This window comes from Triturus cristatus, chromosome 12 (assembly GCF_964204655.1).
Source record: "Triturus cristatus chromosome 12, aTriCri1.1, whole genome shotgun sequence".
NCBI lineage: Eukaryota > Metazoa > Chordata > Amphibia > Caudata > Salamandridae > Triturus > Triturus cristatus.
The window spans coordinates 724,872,372-724,889,768 of record NC_140595.1 but is presented as its reverse complement, the minus strand read 5'-3'; the positions used below and the strand labels follow the sequence as shown (position 1 = coordinate 724,889,768).

Here is a 17,397-nt window from a genome sequence, read left to right as displayed (position 1 = left end):
GCTCCTAGGCTCAGTACTGGGACATCTATCTAAAACAGGTAAACAATTACGTTTTCACAGTTGGTACGATTTTTAAAGAATATTTGTAAGTTTCAAAAATCGACACTTAGAAAATTTTCAGCAAAAAGCAGGCAATGATATCCCATGGAAGGAAATTCGAGTTACTGGTAAGTACGGTTAAAATTACTTTTCAGGGTCAGTACCGAGCTCCAAGATGCAGCACTGAGGTCTCTCCTGATAACAGGTGAGTAAATCAGAATTCGTTGTTCGGCTGATTTTAGATGAATATTTTAAAGTTCCAAAACTCCACACCACTTAGAAGAATTTCCAAGTGAAACCACTGAATGTTAGCCTATGGAAGAAAAGTGAGTTATCGGCTTTTAGGTAAGTACTCGACTGGCAGAGTTATGGTTCTGGGCTTAGACTCAGGGGTCTCCCAGGTGAGTCCCAGCCTACTTGCCAAGCCTTAAACTCCCCTTTTATTACATAGAATTTATACCTAAGGTAGGCCTTAGGTAGTCCTAGGTGCATGATGCTATGTAAGTAAAAAATAAGATATGTACTTTGGTGGTTCGCGTGTCCTGTAAGTACCAAACAGTCTATTTCATTTTTCACTACTGTGAGGTCTACCCCTCTCATAGGTTAGCTCTGTGTATTCCCCTATACTTTTTATTTGGTAATTCCATATCGGAGAGGAGTAGCTTTATTTATTTATTGAAAATCCTACTTACTGGTGAGGTTGGATTTAACTTTACTATTTTAGAAATGCCACTTTTAGAGAGTGAACATTTCTCTGCACTTACTGCTCTATTTGCCTGAAACCTGGCCCCAATACACGTCTGGATTGGGCTGGGTGACAGCAAAATGTGTGCCTTCCCTCTAGAGAGCCACAACACAGGTCACTCAACTGCACCTGGGGGGGGAGCTCCGCTCCCCCTCCACCCCCAATAGGTTCAAGACCGATAATTTATGTAAGTAAATACATTATAGCTACAGCTTATAATCATGCGAGTTTAAATCATTTGTTGTTAGATGGTTTAAATATTTGAAAGGATCTGTTTTTAATAGACATTTTACAAAAACCACTGGTACATTTGCTAATTCTGTAAAATTAACACCCAACTGCCGTGACATTGCCAACCACAATGCCGTGACTCGGATTCGAACCGAGGTTGCTGCGGCCACAACGCAGAGTACTAACCACTATACGATCACGGCGAGCTACTTGGGCTCAACGACATACAGTGACATGGAGAATTTATAATTCGGAACACTCAGGGCTGTTCCTGTGATAGGCTGGATGTATTCATTGCTTCCTCATTCCTCATTCAGAGGCTGCGTCTCCTCAGTGGTTGATAGGCTGAAACCGTTTCCTGGCCGCCTGCTTGTGAAATGCCAGGAGTCAAAGATCACACATTACACTTGCGGACCTGTGATGGAACAACAATGCAGAGAAACCCACCTGGCACAGACCTTCTATTCTGTCTATTAGACCTGCATCTTCCCTGCACCTTTCAAGCCATTTGTATGTGAAGCAAGAAAGAGTTAGAGAGTGATCCATCTATTCTTTTATAGGGAGGATGTCGCCGTGAGCTCCTCCCAGCTAATCACACGAACAGCAGAAAAGCAAGATAAATACACAGTTGAGGGGTGGGCTGCATGGTTATGTTTTTGAGTAAATATTGAAACTGACCTCAGTGGCTCATTAGCAGAGCTGCGGCTAATGCCTGGTGCCAAATCATGATGAAGCAAGCACCATGGCTCGTAGGGGACCCACAACACGCTTTTCTTAGCTCACTGAATTAAAGTATAAACTTCCGCCGTGTGTGAATGGTAAAGGCTTGTTAATATGGTTCCTTTTCCAATTCAAGTCTGACAACAAGAGGCAGGAACCACGTGGCTTCGGAAGCTCAGGAAAGTAGCCACCAACCACAGAGAAAGAGAGAACTGGCAGTATGAGAGGTGGAGAAAACAGAAGCGGGAGCAAGGAGCTCAAATGAGATTGATGGCGTTTAAATAGAGCGCGTAAAGGAACAGTTACACAGCTAAGAAATGGGAAAGACAGACTAGGGGAAAAAACACAGAAAGAGCCTTTAGATGAAATTCTCTTCCTGGGACAGCAGGTTAAGAGAAATTACACATGGGGAGGTTAAGCATGTAACAAGGGGGAGAATAAAAAAGAAAATGCAGTTTTATGAAGTGTGTTTGCCAATCCAGCCAGCACTTTTGTTCTATTTCTCTCTTTGCGTCTTTTATTGGTAAAGTAACTTTCAAGTGTATGCGCAGGTATGAATGAGAGAGCAACGGTATAATAATTTGAAGCGTTTACACCCGTGCTAAAGTAGGAATGAGGTGTAGCAAAGACATGAAAGAGGTAGCGATAACAAATATGTGGAGAGGCAATAGTGACACAAAAATAAGCCACCTATTTATAAAACTGAAATGGAAGAAATACTAAAGGTTAACTTCTGAAATTGTAGCCGATAATAAAAAGATTCTCGTTGTTGGCAGGATTCGAACCTGCGCGGGGATACCCCAATGGATTTCTAGTCCATCGCCTTAACCACTCGGCCACAACAACTTGCTGTAATCTGCCTACAAATATTTTGTTTGAAAGTTTTGAAGTTTTCCCACATCAAAGTACTGATATTCTGCAATGCGCTTTTTAAAAACAATGTTTTTTTCATCATGCACGTTCTGTCCTAAAAACAAAAATTGGATGAGTATATCTCTGGATCTGTAAAAGGATACGCTTGCATTCAAACTCTCTTGTGGCACTCAATTGTTTGGACCCTGTTGCACTCTGTTTTTGCGCTGCTTTTAGTCTACGACCGATATTACAGAAGTCAACCATCTCTGAGTATTTGGGACTCCTTTGTAAGTGCCTTATCTTTAATCCTTGAAAAGCTCTATAATAAAGGGGTCTGTCAAAGATTGCTTGAATGGAAGATAAAAGAAGGCCCACTTGTCTCACCAAATGCAGTATAGAAACCTGATGTTTTACTCATGTTATCCTTAGTTCAGTTTTTGTTAGACCTGGCATCCTTAAGGTGGCCTACCAGCAACCTTTTTGCTTTTCACCTCACGTTTTGCTGTATCTTTATGTTGGCCTTAGGACTCTAATCACTTTATCACTACTGTGAGAAAGTGGCTCTGTATATACTGTTCCCAAATAGGTACAGTGTGCACAGAGTCCCCAGTCCCCAGAGGTTTGGCAGAGGCTAAAGTTAGATATAACCTTACTCTCTAAAGTGGTAGCTTGCCGAGCAGTAAGGCAGTATCAGAGTACAGTGTAAAACATTTGTTGTACACACTCAGTCAGCAAATGGTCTCACACACTCAAGAACTGAACTCTAGGCCATTGGTTTGCATACAAAAGATATTGTTGTTTTATTTTAGAACCAACAATAGGTATCAAAATATACTTTCTCAGAATGAGATGCTTTAGTTAAATACTTTGCAATAGGCAATTGACTTTTGCAGGTCATAGTTACAGTTTATTGCAATAGGCAACACAATTTGAATCACAATAATACATTGAGATCAATGGGAATTTTAAGTTATATGCAATTAATTACTTTCAGGATTACTTTTCTAAATCCAGGACTGGATCCTAGTTTCAGTCCTGGGACAGTTCTTGGAAACAAGTGAGTAAATTCGTTTTAGTTACTGTTGTGATTTTTAAGCAATATTTTGCTATTTTAAAAGTTGACACTTAGAAACTTTTGCTGATCAAATTACCAATGTTATCCTATGGAAGGAAATTCACTTAGCAGGTAAGTGGGGTTATGGTTACTTTTTCTAGGTCAGTGTTGGATCCTAGATCCAGCACTACTGTACCACCTGTAAGCAGTTGAGAAACTGTGTTTAAGTTATACAGGCGATTTTTAAGGAATATTTACATGTTTGCAAAATCGACACTTAGAAGAAATTTCACAGAAAAACAGTCAATGGTTTCCTATGGAAGAAAATTCAAGTTACGGGTAAAGTACGTTCTCGTTACTTTTGTAATCCAGTGCTGGGCTCCTAGGCTCAGTACTGGGACATCTATCTAAAACAGGTAAACAATTACGTTTTCACAGTTGGTACGATTTTTAAAGAATATTTGTAAGTTTCAAAAATCGACACTTAGAAAATTTTCAGCAAAAAGCAGGCAATGATATCCCATGGAAGGAAATTCGAGTTACTGGTAAGTACGGTTAAAATTACTTTTCAGGGTCAGTACCGAGCTCCAAGATGCAGCACTGAGGTCTCTCCTGATAACAGGTGAGTAAATCAGAATTCGTTGTTCGGCTGATTTTAGATGAATATTTTAAAGTTCCAAAACTCCACACCACTTAGAAGAATTTCCAAGTGAAACCACTGAATGTTAGCCTATGGAAGAAAAGTGAGTTATCAGCTTTTAGGTAAGTACTCGACTGGCAGAGTTATGGTTCTGGGCTTAGACTCAGGGGTCTCCCAGGCGAGTCCCAGCCTACTTGCCAAGCCTTAAACTCCCCTTTTATTACATATAATTTATTCCTAAGGTAGGCCCTAGGTAGTCCTAGGTGCATGATGCTATGTAAGTAAAAAATAAGATATGTACTTTGGTGGTTCGCGTGTCCTGTAAGTACCAAACAGTCTATTTCATTTTTCACTACAGTGAGGTCTACCCCTCTCATAGGTTAGCTCTGTGTATTCCCCTATACTTTTTATTTGGTAATTCCATATCGGAGAGGAGTAGCTTTATTTATTTATTGAAAATCCTACTTACTGGTGAGGTTGAATTTAACTTTACTATTTTAGAAATGCCACTTTTAGAGAGTGAACATTTCTCTGCACTTACTGCTCTATTTGCCTGAAACCTGGCCCCAATACACGTCTGGATTGGGCTGGGTGACAGCAAAATGTGTGCCTTCCCTCTAGAGAGCCACAACACAGGTCACGCAACTGCACCTGGGGTGGTGAGCTCCGGTCCCCTCCACCCCCAATAGGTTCAAGACCGATAATTTATGTAAGTAAATACATTATAGCTACAGCTTATAATCATGCGAATTTAAATCATTTGTTGTTAGATGGTTTAAATATTTGAAAGGATCTGTTTTTAATAGACATTTTACTAAAACCACTGGTACATTTGCTAATTCTGTAAAATTAACACCCAACTGCTGTGACATTGCCAACCACAATGCCGTGACTCGGATTCGAACCGAGGTTGCTGCAGCCACAACACAGAGTACTAACCACTATACGATCACGGCGAGCTACTTGGGCTCAACGACATACAGTGACATGGAGAATTTATAATTCGGAACACTCAGGGCTGTTCCTGTGATAGGCTGGATGTATTCATTGCTTCCTCATTCCTCATTCAGAGGCTGCGTCTCCTCAGTGGTTGATAGGCTGAAACCGTTTCCTGGCCGCCTGCTTGTGAAATGCCAGGAGTCAAAGATCACACATTACACTTGCGGACCTGTGATGGAACAACAATGCAGAGAAACCCACCTGGCACAGACCTTCTATTCTGTCTATTAGACCTGCATCTTCCCTGCACCTTTCAAGCCATTTGTATGTGAAGCAAGAAAGAGTTAGAGAGTGATCCATCTACACTTTTATAGGGAGGATGTCGCCGTGAGCTCCTCCCAGCTAATCACACGAACAGCAGAAAAGCAAGATAAATACACAGTTGAGGGGTGGGCTGCATGGTTATGTTTTTGAGTAAATATTGAAACTGACCTCAGTGGCTCATTAGCAGAGCTGCGGCTAATGACTGGTGCCAAATCATGATGAAGCAAGCACCATGGCTCGTAGGGGACCCACAACACGCTTTTCTTAGCTCACTGAATTAAAGTATAAACTTCCGCCGTGTGTGAGTGGTAAAGGCTTGTTAATATGGTTCCTTTTCCAATTCAAGTCTGACAACAAGAGGCAGGAACCACGTGGCTTCGGAAGCTCAGGAAAGTAGCCACCAACCACAGAGAAAGAGAGAACTGGCAGTATGAGAGGTGGAGAAAACAGAAGCGGGAGCAAGGAGCTCAAATGAGATTGATGGCATTTAAATAGAGCGCGTAAAGGAACAGTTACACAGCTAAGAAATGGGAAAGACAGACTAGGGAAAAAAACACAGAAAGAGCCTTTAGATGAAATTCTCTTCCTGGGACAGCAGGTTAAGAGAAATTACACATGGGGAGGTTAAGCATGTAACAAGGGGGAGAATAAAAAAGAAAATGCAGTTTTATGAAGTGTGTTTGCCAATCCAGCCACCACTTTTGTTCTATTTCTCTCTTTGCGTCTTTTATTGGTAAAGTAACTTTCAAGTGTATGCGCAGGTATGAATGAGAGAGCAACGGTATAATAATTTGAAGCGTTTACACCAGTGCTAAAGTAGGAATGAGGTGTAGCAAAGACATGAAAGAGGTAGCGATAACAAATATGTGGAGAGGCAATAGTGACACAAAAATAAGCCACCTATTTATAAAACTGAAATGGAAGAAATACTAAAGGTTAACTTCTGAAATTGTAGCCGATAATAAAAAGATTCTCGTTGTTGGCAGGATTCGAATCTGCGCGGGGATACCCCAATGGATTTCTAGTCCATCGCCTTAACCACTCGGCCACAACAACTTGCTGTAAGCAGCCTACAAATATTTTGTTTGAAAGTTTTGAAGTTTTCCCACATCAAAGTACTGATATTCTGCAATGCGCTTTTTAAAAACAATGTTTTTTTCATCATGCACGTTCTGTCCTAAAAACAAAAATTGGATGAGTATATCTCTGGATCTGTAAAAGGATACGCTTGCATTCAAACTCTCTTGTGGCACTCAATTTTTTGGACCCTGTTGCACTCTGTTTTTGCGCTGCTTTTAGTCTACGACCCATATTACAGAAGTCAACCATCTCTGAGTATTTGGGACTCCTTTGTAAGTGCCTTATCTTTAATCCTTGAAAACCTCTATAATAAAGGGGTCTGTCAAAGATTGCTTGAATGGAAGATAAAAGAAGGCCCACTTGTCTCACCAAATGCAGTAGAGAAACCTGATGTTTTACTCATGTTATCCTTAGTTCAGTTTTTGTTAGACCTGGCATCCTTAAGGTGACCTATCAGCAACCTTTTTGCTTTTCACCTCACGTTTTGCTGTATCTTTATGTTGGCCTTAGGACTCTAATCACTTTATCACTACTGTGAGAAAGTGGCTCTGTATATACTGTTCCCAAATAGGTACAGTGTGCACAGAGTCCCCAGTCCCCAGAGGTTTGGCAGAGGCTAAAGTTAGATATAACCTTACTCTCTAAAGTGGTAGCTTGCCGAGCAGTAAGGCAGTATCAGAGTGCAGTGTAAAACATTTGTTGTACACACTCAGTCAGCAAATGGTCTCACACACTCAAGAACTGAACTCTAGGCCATTGGTTTGCATACAAAAGATATTGTTGTTTTATTTTAGAACCAACATTAGGTATCAAAATATACTTTCTCAGAATGAGATGCTTTAGTTAAATACTTTGCAATAGGCAATTGACTTTTGCAGGTAATAGTTACAGTTTATTGCAATAGGCAACACAATTTGAATCACAATAATACATTGAGCTCAATGGGAATTTTAAGTTATATGCAATTAATTACTTTCAGGATTACTTTTCTAAATCCAGGACTGGATCCTAGATTCAGTCCTGGGACAGTTCTAGGAAACAAGTGAGTAAATTTGTTTTAGTTACTGTTGTGATTTTTAAGCAATATTTTGCTATTTTAAAAGTTGACACTTAGAAACTTTTGCTGATCAAATTACCAATGTTATCCTATGGAAGGAAATTCACTTAGCAGGTAAGTGGGGTTATGGTTACTTTTTCTAGGTCAGTGTTGGATCCTAGATCCAGCACTACTGTACCACCTGTAAGCAGTTGAGAAACTGCGTTTAAGTTATACAGGCGATTTTTAAGGAATATTTACATGTTTGCAAAATCGACACTTAGAAGAAATTTCACAGAAAAACAGTCAATGGTTTCCTATGGAAGAAAATTCAAGTTACGGGTAAAGTACGTTCTCGTTACTTTTGTAATCCAGTGCTGGGCTCCTAGGCTCAGTACTGGGACATCTATCTAAAACAGGTAAACAATTACGTTTTCACAGTTGGTACGATTTTTAAAGAATATTTGTAAGTTTCAAAAATCGACACTTAGAAAATTTTCAGCAAAAAGCAGGCAATGATATCCCATGGAAGGAAATTCGAGTTACTGGTAAGTACGGTTAAAATTACTTTTCAGGGTCAGTACCGAGCTCCAAGATGCAGCACTGAGGTCTCTCCTGATAACAGGTGAGTAAATCAGAATTCGTTGTTCGGCTGATTTTAGATGAATATTTTAAAGTTCCAAAACTCCACACCACTTAGAAGAATTTCCAAGTGAAACCACTGAATGTTAGCCTATGGAAGAAAAGTGAGTTATCGGCTTTTAGGTAAGTACTCGACTGGCAGAGTTATGGTTCTGGGCTTAGACTCAGGGGTCTCCCAGGTGAGTCCCAGCCTACTTGCCAAGCCTTAAACTCCCCTTTTATTACATAGAATTTATACCTAAGGTAGGCCCTAGGTAGTCCTAGGTGCATGATGCTATGTAAGTAAAAAATAAGATATGTACTTTGGTGGTTCGCGTGTCCTGTAAGTACCAAACAGTCTATTTCATTTTTCACTACTGTGAGGTCTACCCCTCTCATAGGTTAGCTCTGTGTATTCCCCTATACTTTTTATTTGGTAATTCCATATCGGAGAGGAGTAGCTTTATTTATTTATTGAAAATCCTACTTACTGGTGAGGTTGGATTTAACTTTACTATTTTAGAAATGCCACTTTTAGAGAGTGAACATTTCTCTGCACTTACTGCTCTATTTGCCTGAAACCTGGCCCCAATACACGTCTGGATTGGGCTGGGTGACAGCAAAATGTGTGCCTTCCCTCTAGAGAGCCACAACACAGGTCACTCAACTGCACCTGGGGTGGTGAGCTCCGGTCCCCCTCCACCCCCAATAGGTTCAAGACCGATAATTTATGTAAGTAAATACATTATAGCTACAGCTTATAATCATGCGAGTTTAAATCATTTGTTGTTAGATGGTTTAAATATTTGAAAGGATCTGTTTTTAATAGACATTTTACTAAAACCACTGGTACATTTGCTAATTCTGTAAAATTAACACCCAACTGCCGTGACATTGCCAACCACAATGCCGTGACTCGGATTCGAACCGAGGTTGCTGCAGCCACAACGCAGAGTACTAACCACTATACGATCACGGCGAGCTACTTGGGCTCAACGACATACAGTGACATGGAGAATTTATAATTCGGAACACTCAGGGCTGTTCCTGTGATAGGCTGGATGTATTCATTGCTTCCTCATTCCTCATTCAGAGGCTGCGTCTCCTCAGTGGTTGATAGGCTGAAACCGTTTCCTGGCCGCCTGCTTGTGAAATGCCAGGAGTCAAAGATCACACATTACACTTGCGGACCTGTGATGGAACAACAATGCAGAGAAACCCACCTGGCACAGACCTTCTATTCTGTCTATTAGACCTGCATCTTCCCTGCACCTTTCAAGCCATTTGTATGTGAAGCAAGAAAGAGTTAGAGAGTGATCCATCTACACTTTTATAGGGAGGATGTCGCCGTGAGCTCCTCCCAGCTAATCACACGAACAGCAGAAAAGCAAGATAAATACACAGTTGAGGGGTGGGCTGCATGGTTATGTTTTTGAGTAAATATTGAAACTGACCTCAGTGGCTCATTAGCAGAGCTGCGGCTAATGACTGGTGCCAAATCATGATGAAGCAAGCACCATGGCTCGTAGGGGACCCACAACACGCTTTTCTTAGCTCACTGAATTAAAGTATAAACTTCCGCCGTGTGTGAGTGGTAAAGGCTTGTTAATATGGTTCCTTTTCCAATTCAAGTCTGACAACAAGAGGCAGGAACCACGTGGCTTCGGAAGCTCAGGAAAGTAGCCACCAACCACAGAGAAAGAGAGAACTGGCAGTATGAGAGGTGGAGAAAACAGAAGCGGGAGCAAGGAGCTCAAATGAGATTGATGGCATTTAAATAGAGCGCGTAAAGGAACAGTTACACAGCTAAGAAATGGGAAAGACAGACTAGGGAAAAAAACACAGAAAGAGCCTTTAGATGAAATTCTCTTCCTGGGACAGCAGGTTAAGAGAAATTACACATGGGGAGGTTAAGCATGTAACAAGGGGGAGAATAAAAAAGAAAATGCAGTTTTATGAAGTGTGTTTGCCAATCCAGCCACCACTTTTGTTCTATTTCTCTCTTTGCGTCTTTTATTGGTAAAGTAACTTTCAAGTGTATGCGCAGGTATGAATGAGAGAGCAACGGTATAATAATTTGAAGCGTTTACACCAGTGCTAAAGTAGGAATGAGGTGTAGCAAAGACATGAAAGAGGTAGCGATAACAAATATGTGGAGAGGCAATAGTGACACAAAAATAAGCCACCTATTTATAAAACTGAAATGGAAGAAATACTAAAGGTTAACTTCTGAAATTGTAGCCGATAATAAAAAGATTCTCGTTGTTGGCAGGATTCGAACCTGCGCGGGGATACCCCAATGGATTTCTAGTCCATCGCCTTAACCACTCGGCCACAACAACTTGCTGTAAGCAGCCTACAAATATTTTGTTTGAAAGTTTTGAAGTTTTCCCACATCAAAGTACTGATATTCTGCAATGCGCTTTTTAAAAACAATGTTTTTTTCATCATGCACGTTCTGTCCTAAAAACAAAAATTGGATGAGTATATCTCTGGATCTGTAAAAGGATACGCTTGCATTCAAACTCTCTTGTGGCACTCAATTTTTTGGACCCTGTTGCACTCTGTTTTTGCGCTGCTTTTAGTCTACGACCCATATTACAGAAGTCAACCATCTCTGAGTATTTGGGACTCCTTTGTAAGTGCCTTATCTTTAATCCTTGAAAAGCTCTATAATAAAGGGGTCTGTCAAAGATTGCTTGAATGGAAGATAAAAGAAGGCCCACTTGTCTCACCAAATGCAGTAGAGAAACCTGATGTTTTACTCATGTTATCCTTAGTTCAGTTTTTGTTAGACCTGGCATCCTTAAGGTGGCCTACCAGCAACCTTTTTGCTTTTCACCTCACGTTTTGCTGTATCTTTATGTTGGCCTTAGGACTCTAATCACTTTATCACTACTGTGAGAAAGTGGCTCTGTATATACTGTTCCCAAATAGGTACAGTGTGCACAGAGTCCCCAGTCCCCAGAGGTTTGGCAGAGGCTAAAGTTAGATATAACCTTACTCTCTAAAGTGGTAGCTTGCCGAGCAGTAAGGCAGTATCAGAGTACAGTGTAAAACATTTGTTGTACACACTCAGTCAGCAAATGGTCTCACACACTCAAGAACTGAACTCTAGGCCATTGGTTTGCATACAAAAGATATTGTTGTTTTATTTTAGAACCAACAATAGGTATCAAAATATACTTTCTCAGAATGAGATGCTTTAGTTAAATACTTTGCAATAGGCAATTGACTTTTGCAGGTCATAGTTACAGTTTATTGCAATAGGCAACACAATTTGAATAACAATAATACATTGAGCTCAATGGGAATTTTAAGTTATATGCAATTAATTACTTTCAGGATTACTTTTCTAAATCCAGGTCTGGATCCTAGATTCAGTCCTGGGACAGTTCTTGGAAACAAGTGAGTAAATTCGTTTTAGTTACTGTTGTGATTTTTAAGCAATATTTTGCTATTTTAAAAGTTGACACTTAGAAACTTTTGCTGATCAAATTACCAATGTTATCCTATGGAAGGAAATTCACTTAGCAGGTAAGTGGGGTTATGGTTACTTTTTCTAGGTCAGTGTTGGATCCTAGATCCAGCACTACTGTACCACCTGTAAGCAGTTGAGAAACTGTGTTTAAGTTATACAGGCGATTTTTAAGGAATATTTACATGTTTGCAAAATCGACACTTAGAAGAAATTTCACAGAAAAACAGTCAATGGTTTCCTATGGAAGAAAATTCAAGTTACGGGTAAAGTACGTTCTCGTTACTTTTGTAATCCAGTGCTGGGCTCCTAGGCTCAGTACTGGGACATCTATCTAAAACAGGTAAACAATTACGTTTTCACAGTTGGTACGATTTTTAAAGAATATTTGTAAGTTTCAAAAATCGACACTTAGAAAATTTTCAGCAAAAAGCAGGCAATGATATCCCATGGAAGGAAATTCGAGTTACTGGTAAGTACGGTTAAAATTACTTTTCAGGGTCAGTACCGAGCTCCAAGATGCAGCACTGAGGTCTCTCCTGATAACAGGTGAGTAAATCAGAATTCGTTGTTCGGCTGATTTTAGATGAATATTTTAAAGTTCCAAAACTCCACACCACTTAGAAGAATTTCCAAGTGAAACCACTGAATGTTAGCCTATGGAAGAAAAGTGAGTTATCGGCTTTTAGGTAAGTACTCGACTGGCAGAGTTATGGTTCTGGGCTTAGACTCAGGGGTCTCCCAGGTGAGTCCCAGCCTACTTGCCAAGCCTTAAACTCCGCTTTTATTACATATAATTTATACCTAAGGTAGGCCCTAGGTAGTCCTAGGTGCATGATGCTATGTAAGTAAAAAATAAGATATGTACTTTGGTGGTTCGCGTGTCCTGTAAGTACCAAACAGTCTATTTCATTTTTCACTACTGTGAGGTCTACCCCTCTCATAGGTTAGCTCTGTGTATTCCCCTATACTTTTTATTTGGTAATTCCATATCGGAGAGGAGTAGCTTTATTTATTTATTGAAAATCCTACTTACTGGTGAGGTTGAATTTAACTTTACTATTTTAGAAATGCCACTTTTAGAGAGTGAACATTTCTCTGCACTTACTGCTCTATTTGCCTGAAACCTGGCCCCAATACACGTCTGGATTGGGCTGGGTGACAGCAAAATGTGTGCCTTCCCTCTAGAGAGCCACAACACAGGTCACTCAACTGCACCTGGGGGGTGAGCTCCGCTCCCCCTCCACCCCCAATAGGTTCAAGAACGATAATTTATGTAAGTAAATACATTATAGCTACAGCTTATAATCATGCGAGTTTAAATCATTTGTTGTTAGATGGTTTAAATATTTGAAAGGATCTGTTTTTAATAGACATTTTACAAAAACCACTGGTACATTTGCTAATTCTGTAAAATTAACACCCAACTGCCGTGACATTGCCAACCACAATGCCGTGACTCGGATTCGAACCGAGGTTGCTGCGGCCACAACGCAGAGTACTAACCACTATACGATCACGGCGAGCTACTTGGGCTCAATGACATACAGTGACATGGAGAATTTATAATTCGGAACACTCAGGGCTGTTCCTGTGATAGGCTGGATGTATTCATTGCTTCCTCATTCCTCATTCAGAGGCTGCGTCTCCTCAGTGGTTGATAGGCTGAAACCGTTTCCTGGCCGCCTGCTTGTGAAATGCCAGGAGTCAAAGATCACACATTACACTTGCGGACCTGTGATGGAACAACAATGCAGAGAAACCCACCTGGCACAGACCTTCTATTCTGTCTATTAGACCTGCATCTTCCCTGCACCTTTCAAGCCATTTGTATGAGAAGCAAGAAAGAGTTAGAGAGTGATCCATCTACACTTTTATAGGGAGGATGTCGCCGTGAGCTCCTCCCAGCTAATCACACGAACAGCAGAAAAGCAAGATAAATACACAGTTGAGGGGTGGGCTGCATGGTTATGTTTTTGAGTAAATATTGAAACTGACCTCAGTGGCTCATTAGCAGAGCTGCGGCTAATGACTGGTGCCAAATCATGATGAAGCAAGCACCATGGCTCATAGGGGACCCACAACACGCTTTTCTTAGCTCACTGAATTAAAGTATAAACCTCCGCCGTGTGTGAGTGGTAAAGGCTTGTTAATATGGTTCCTTTTCCAATTCAAGTCTGACAACAAGAGGCAGGAACCACCTGGCTTCGGAAGCTCAGGAAAGTAGCCACCAACCACAGAGAAAGAGAGAACTGGCAGTATGAGAGGTGGAGAAAACAGAAGCGGTAGCAAGGAGCTCAAATGAGATTGATGGCGTTTAAATAGAGCGCGTAAAGGAACAGTTACACAGCTAAGAAATGGGAAAGACAGACTAGGGAAAAAAACACAGAAAGAGCCTTTAGATGAAATTCTCTTCCTGGGACAGCAGGTTAAGAGAAATTACACATGGGGAGGTTAAGCATGTAACAAGGGGGAGAATAAAAAAGAAAATGCAGTTTTATGAAGTGTGTTTGCCAATCCAGCCAGCACTTTTGTTCTATTTCTCTCTTTGCGTCTTTTATTGGTAAAGTAACTTTCAAGTGTATGCGCAGGTATGAATGAGAGAGCAACGGTATAATAATTTGAAGCGTTTACACCAGTGCTAAAGTAGGAATGAGGTGTAGCAAAGACATGAAAGAGGTAGCGATAACAAATATGTGGAGAGGCAATAGTGACACAAAAATAAGCCACCTATTTATAAAACTGAAATGGAAGAAATACTAAAGGTTAACTTCTGAAATTGTAGCCGATAATAAGAAGATTCTCGTTGTTGGCAGGATTCGAACCTGCGCGGGGATACCCCAATGGATTTCTAGTCCATCGCCTTAACCACTCGGCCACAACAACTTGCTTTAAACTGCCTACAAATATTTTGTTTGAAAGTTTTGAAGTTTTCCCACATCAAAGTACTGATATTCTGCAATGCGCTTTTTAAAAACAATGTTTTTTTCATCATGCACGTTCTGTCCTAAAAACAAAAATTGGATGAGTATATCTCTGGATCTGTAAAAGGATACGCTTGCATTCAAACTCTCTTGTGGCACTCAATTTTTTGGACCCTGTTGCACTCTGTTTTTGCGCTGCTTTTAGTCTACGACCCATATTACAGAAGTCAACCATCTCTGAGTATTTGGGACTCCTTTGTAAGTGCCTTATCTTTAATCCTTGAAAAGCTCTATAATAAAGGGGTCTGTCAAAGATTGCTTGAATGGAAGATAAAAGAAGGCCCACTTGTCTCACCAAATGCAGTAGAGAAACCTGATGTTTTACTCATGTTATCCTTAGTTCAGTTTTTGTTAGACCTGGCATCCTTAAGGTGGCTTACCAGCAACCTTTTTGCTTTTCACCTCACGTTTTGCTGTATCTTTATGTTGGCCTTAGGACTCTAATCACGTTATCACTACTGTGAGAAAGTGGCTCTGTATATACTGTTCCCAAATAGGTACAGTGTGCACAGAGTCCCCAGTCCCCAGAGGTTTGGCAGAGGCTAAAGTTAGATATAACCTTACTCTCTAAAGTGGTAGCTTGCCGAGCAGTAAGGCAGTATCAGAGTGCAGTGTAAAACATTTGTTGTACACACTCAGTCAGCAAATGGTCTCACACACTCAAGAACTGAACTCTAGGCCATTGGTTTGCATACAAAAGATATTGTTGTTTTATTTTAGAACCAACATTAGGTATCAAAATATACTTTCTCAGAATGAGATGCTTTAGTTAAATACTTTGCAATAGGCAATTGACTTTTGCAGGTAATAGTTACAGTTTATTGCAATAGGCAACACAATTTGAATCACAATAATACATTGAGCTCAATGGGAATTTTAAGTTATATGCAATTAATTACTTTCAGGATTACTTTTCTAAATCCAGGACTGGATCCTAGATTCAGTCCTGGGACAGTTCTAGGAAACAAGTGAGTAAATTTGTTTTAGTTACTGTTGTGATTTTTAAGCAATATTTTGCTATTTTAAAAGTTGACACTTAGAAACTTTTGCTGATCAAATTACCAATGTTATCCTATGGAAGGAAATTCACTTAGCAGGTAAGTGGGGTTATGGTTACTTTTTCTAGGTCAGTGTTGGATCCTAGATCCAGCACTACTGTACCACCTGTAAGCAGTTGAGAAACTGCGTTTAAGTTATACAGGCGATTTTTAAGGAATATTTACATGTTTGCAAAATCGACACTTAGAAGAAATTTCACAGAAAAACAGTCAATGGTTTCCTATGGAAGAAAATTCAAGTTACGGGTAAAGTACGTTCTCGTTACTTTTGTAATCCAGTGCTGGGCTCCTAGGCTCAGTACTGGGACATCTATCTAAAACAGGTAAACAATTACGTTTTCACAGTTGGTACGATTTTTAAAGAATATTTGTAAGTTTCAAAAATCGACACTTAGAAAATTTTCAGCAAAAAGCAGGCAATGATATCCCATGGAAGGAAATTCGAGTTACTGGTAAGTACGGTTAAAATTACTTTTCAGGGTCAGTACCGAGCTCCAAGATGCAGCACTGAGGTCTCTCCTGATAACAGGTGAGTAAATCAGAATTCGTTGTTCGGCTGATTTTAGATGAATATTTTAAAGTTCCAAAACTCCACACCACTTAGAAGAATTTCCAAGTGAAACCACTGAATGTTAGCCTATGGAAGAAAAGTGAGTTATCGGCTTTTAGGTAAGTACTCGACTGGCAGAGTTATGGTTCTGGGCTTAGACTCAGGGGTCTCCCAGGTGAGTCCCAGCCTACTTGCCAAGCCTTAAACTCCCCTTTTATTACATAGAATTTATACCTAAGGTAGGCCCTAGGTAGTCCTAGGTGCATGATGCTATGTAAGTAAAAAATAAGATATGTACTTTGGTGGTTCGCGTGTCCTGTAAGTACCAAACAGTCTATTTCATTTTTCACTACTGTGAGGTCTACCCCTCTCATAGGTTAGCTCTGTGTATTCCCCTATACTTTTTATTTGGTAATTCCATATCGGAGAGGAGTAGCTTTATTTATTTATTGAAAATCCTACTTACTGGTGAGGTTGGATTTAACTTTACTATTTTAGAAATGCCACTTTTAGAGAGTGAACATTTCTCTGCACTTACTGCTCTATTTGCCTGAAACCTGGCCCCAATACACGTCTGGATTGGGCTGGGTGACAGCAAAATGTGTGCCTTCCCTCTAGAGAGCCACAACACAGGTCACTCAACTGCACCTGGGGGGTGAGCTCCGCTCCCCCTCCACCCCCAATAGGTTCAAGACCGATAATTTATGTAAGTAAATACATTATAGCTACAGCTTATAATCATGCGAGTTTAAATCATTTGTTGTTAGATGGTTTAAATATTTGAAAGGATCTGTTTTTAATAGACATTTTACAAAAACCACTGGTACATTTGCTAATTCTGTAAAATTAACACCCAACTGCCGTGACATTGCCAACCACAATGCCGTGACTCGGATTCGAACCGAGGTTGCTGTGGCCACAACGCAGAGTACTAACCACTATACGATCACGGCGAGCTACTTGGGCTCAACGACATACAGTGACATGGAGAATTTATAATTCGGAACACTCAGGGCTGTTCCTGTGATAGGCTGGATGTATTC

General features: G+C 40.3%; 7 non-coding genes across 7 annotated transcripts; all 7 read right to left on the bottom strand.

Moving 5' to 3' along the window:
* Positions 1-1,146: 1,146 nt before the first annotated feature.
* Positions 1,147-1,218, bottom strand: TRNAH-GUG (transfer RNA histidin (anticodon GUG)). Its single transcript has one exon. It is a non-coding gene; the product is annotated as a tRNA-His (tRNA).
* Positions 1,219-2,499: 1,281 nt separating this feature from the next.
* Positions 2,500-2,581, bottom strand: TRNAS-AGA (transfer RNA serine (anticodon AGA)). Its single transcript has one exon. It is a non-coding gene; the product is annotated as a tRNA-Ser (tRNA).
* Positions 2,582-6,521: 3,940 nt separating this feature from the next.
* Positions 6,522-6,603, bottom strand: TRNAS-AGA (transfer RNA serine (anticodon AGA)). The gene has a single exon. It is a non-coding gene; the product is annotated as a tRNA-Ser (tRNA).
* A 2,588-nt stretch (positions 6,604-9,191) lies between these two features.
* Positions 9,192-9,263, bottom strand: TRNAH-GUG (transfer RNA histidin (anticodon GUG)). The gene has a single exon. It is a non-coding gene; the product is annotated as a tRNA-His (tRNA).
* A 1,281-nt stretch (positions 9,264-10,544) lies between these two features.
* Positions 10,545-10,626, bottom strand: TRNAS-AGA (transfer RNA serine (anticodon AGA)). Its single transcript has one exon. It is a non-coding gene; the product is annotated as a tRNA-Ser (tRNA).
* Positions 10,627-13,213: 2,587 nt separating this feature from the next.
* On the bottom strand, positions 13,214-13,285 carry TRNAH-GUG (transfer RNA histidin (anticodon GUG)). The gene has a single exon. It is a non-coding gene; the product is annotated as a tRNA-His (tRNA).
* Positions 13,286-14,566: 1,281 nt separating this feature from the next.
* TRNAS-AGA (transfer RNA serine (anticodon AGA)) lies at positions 14,567-14,648 on the bottom strand. The gene has a single exon. It is a non-coding gene; the product is annotated as a tRNA-Ser (tRNA).
* Between the last annotated feature and the right edge of the window lie 2,749 nt (positions 14,649-17,397).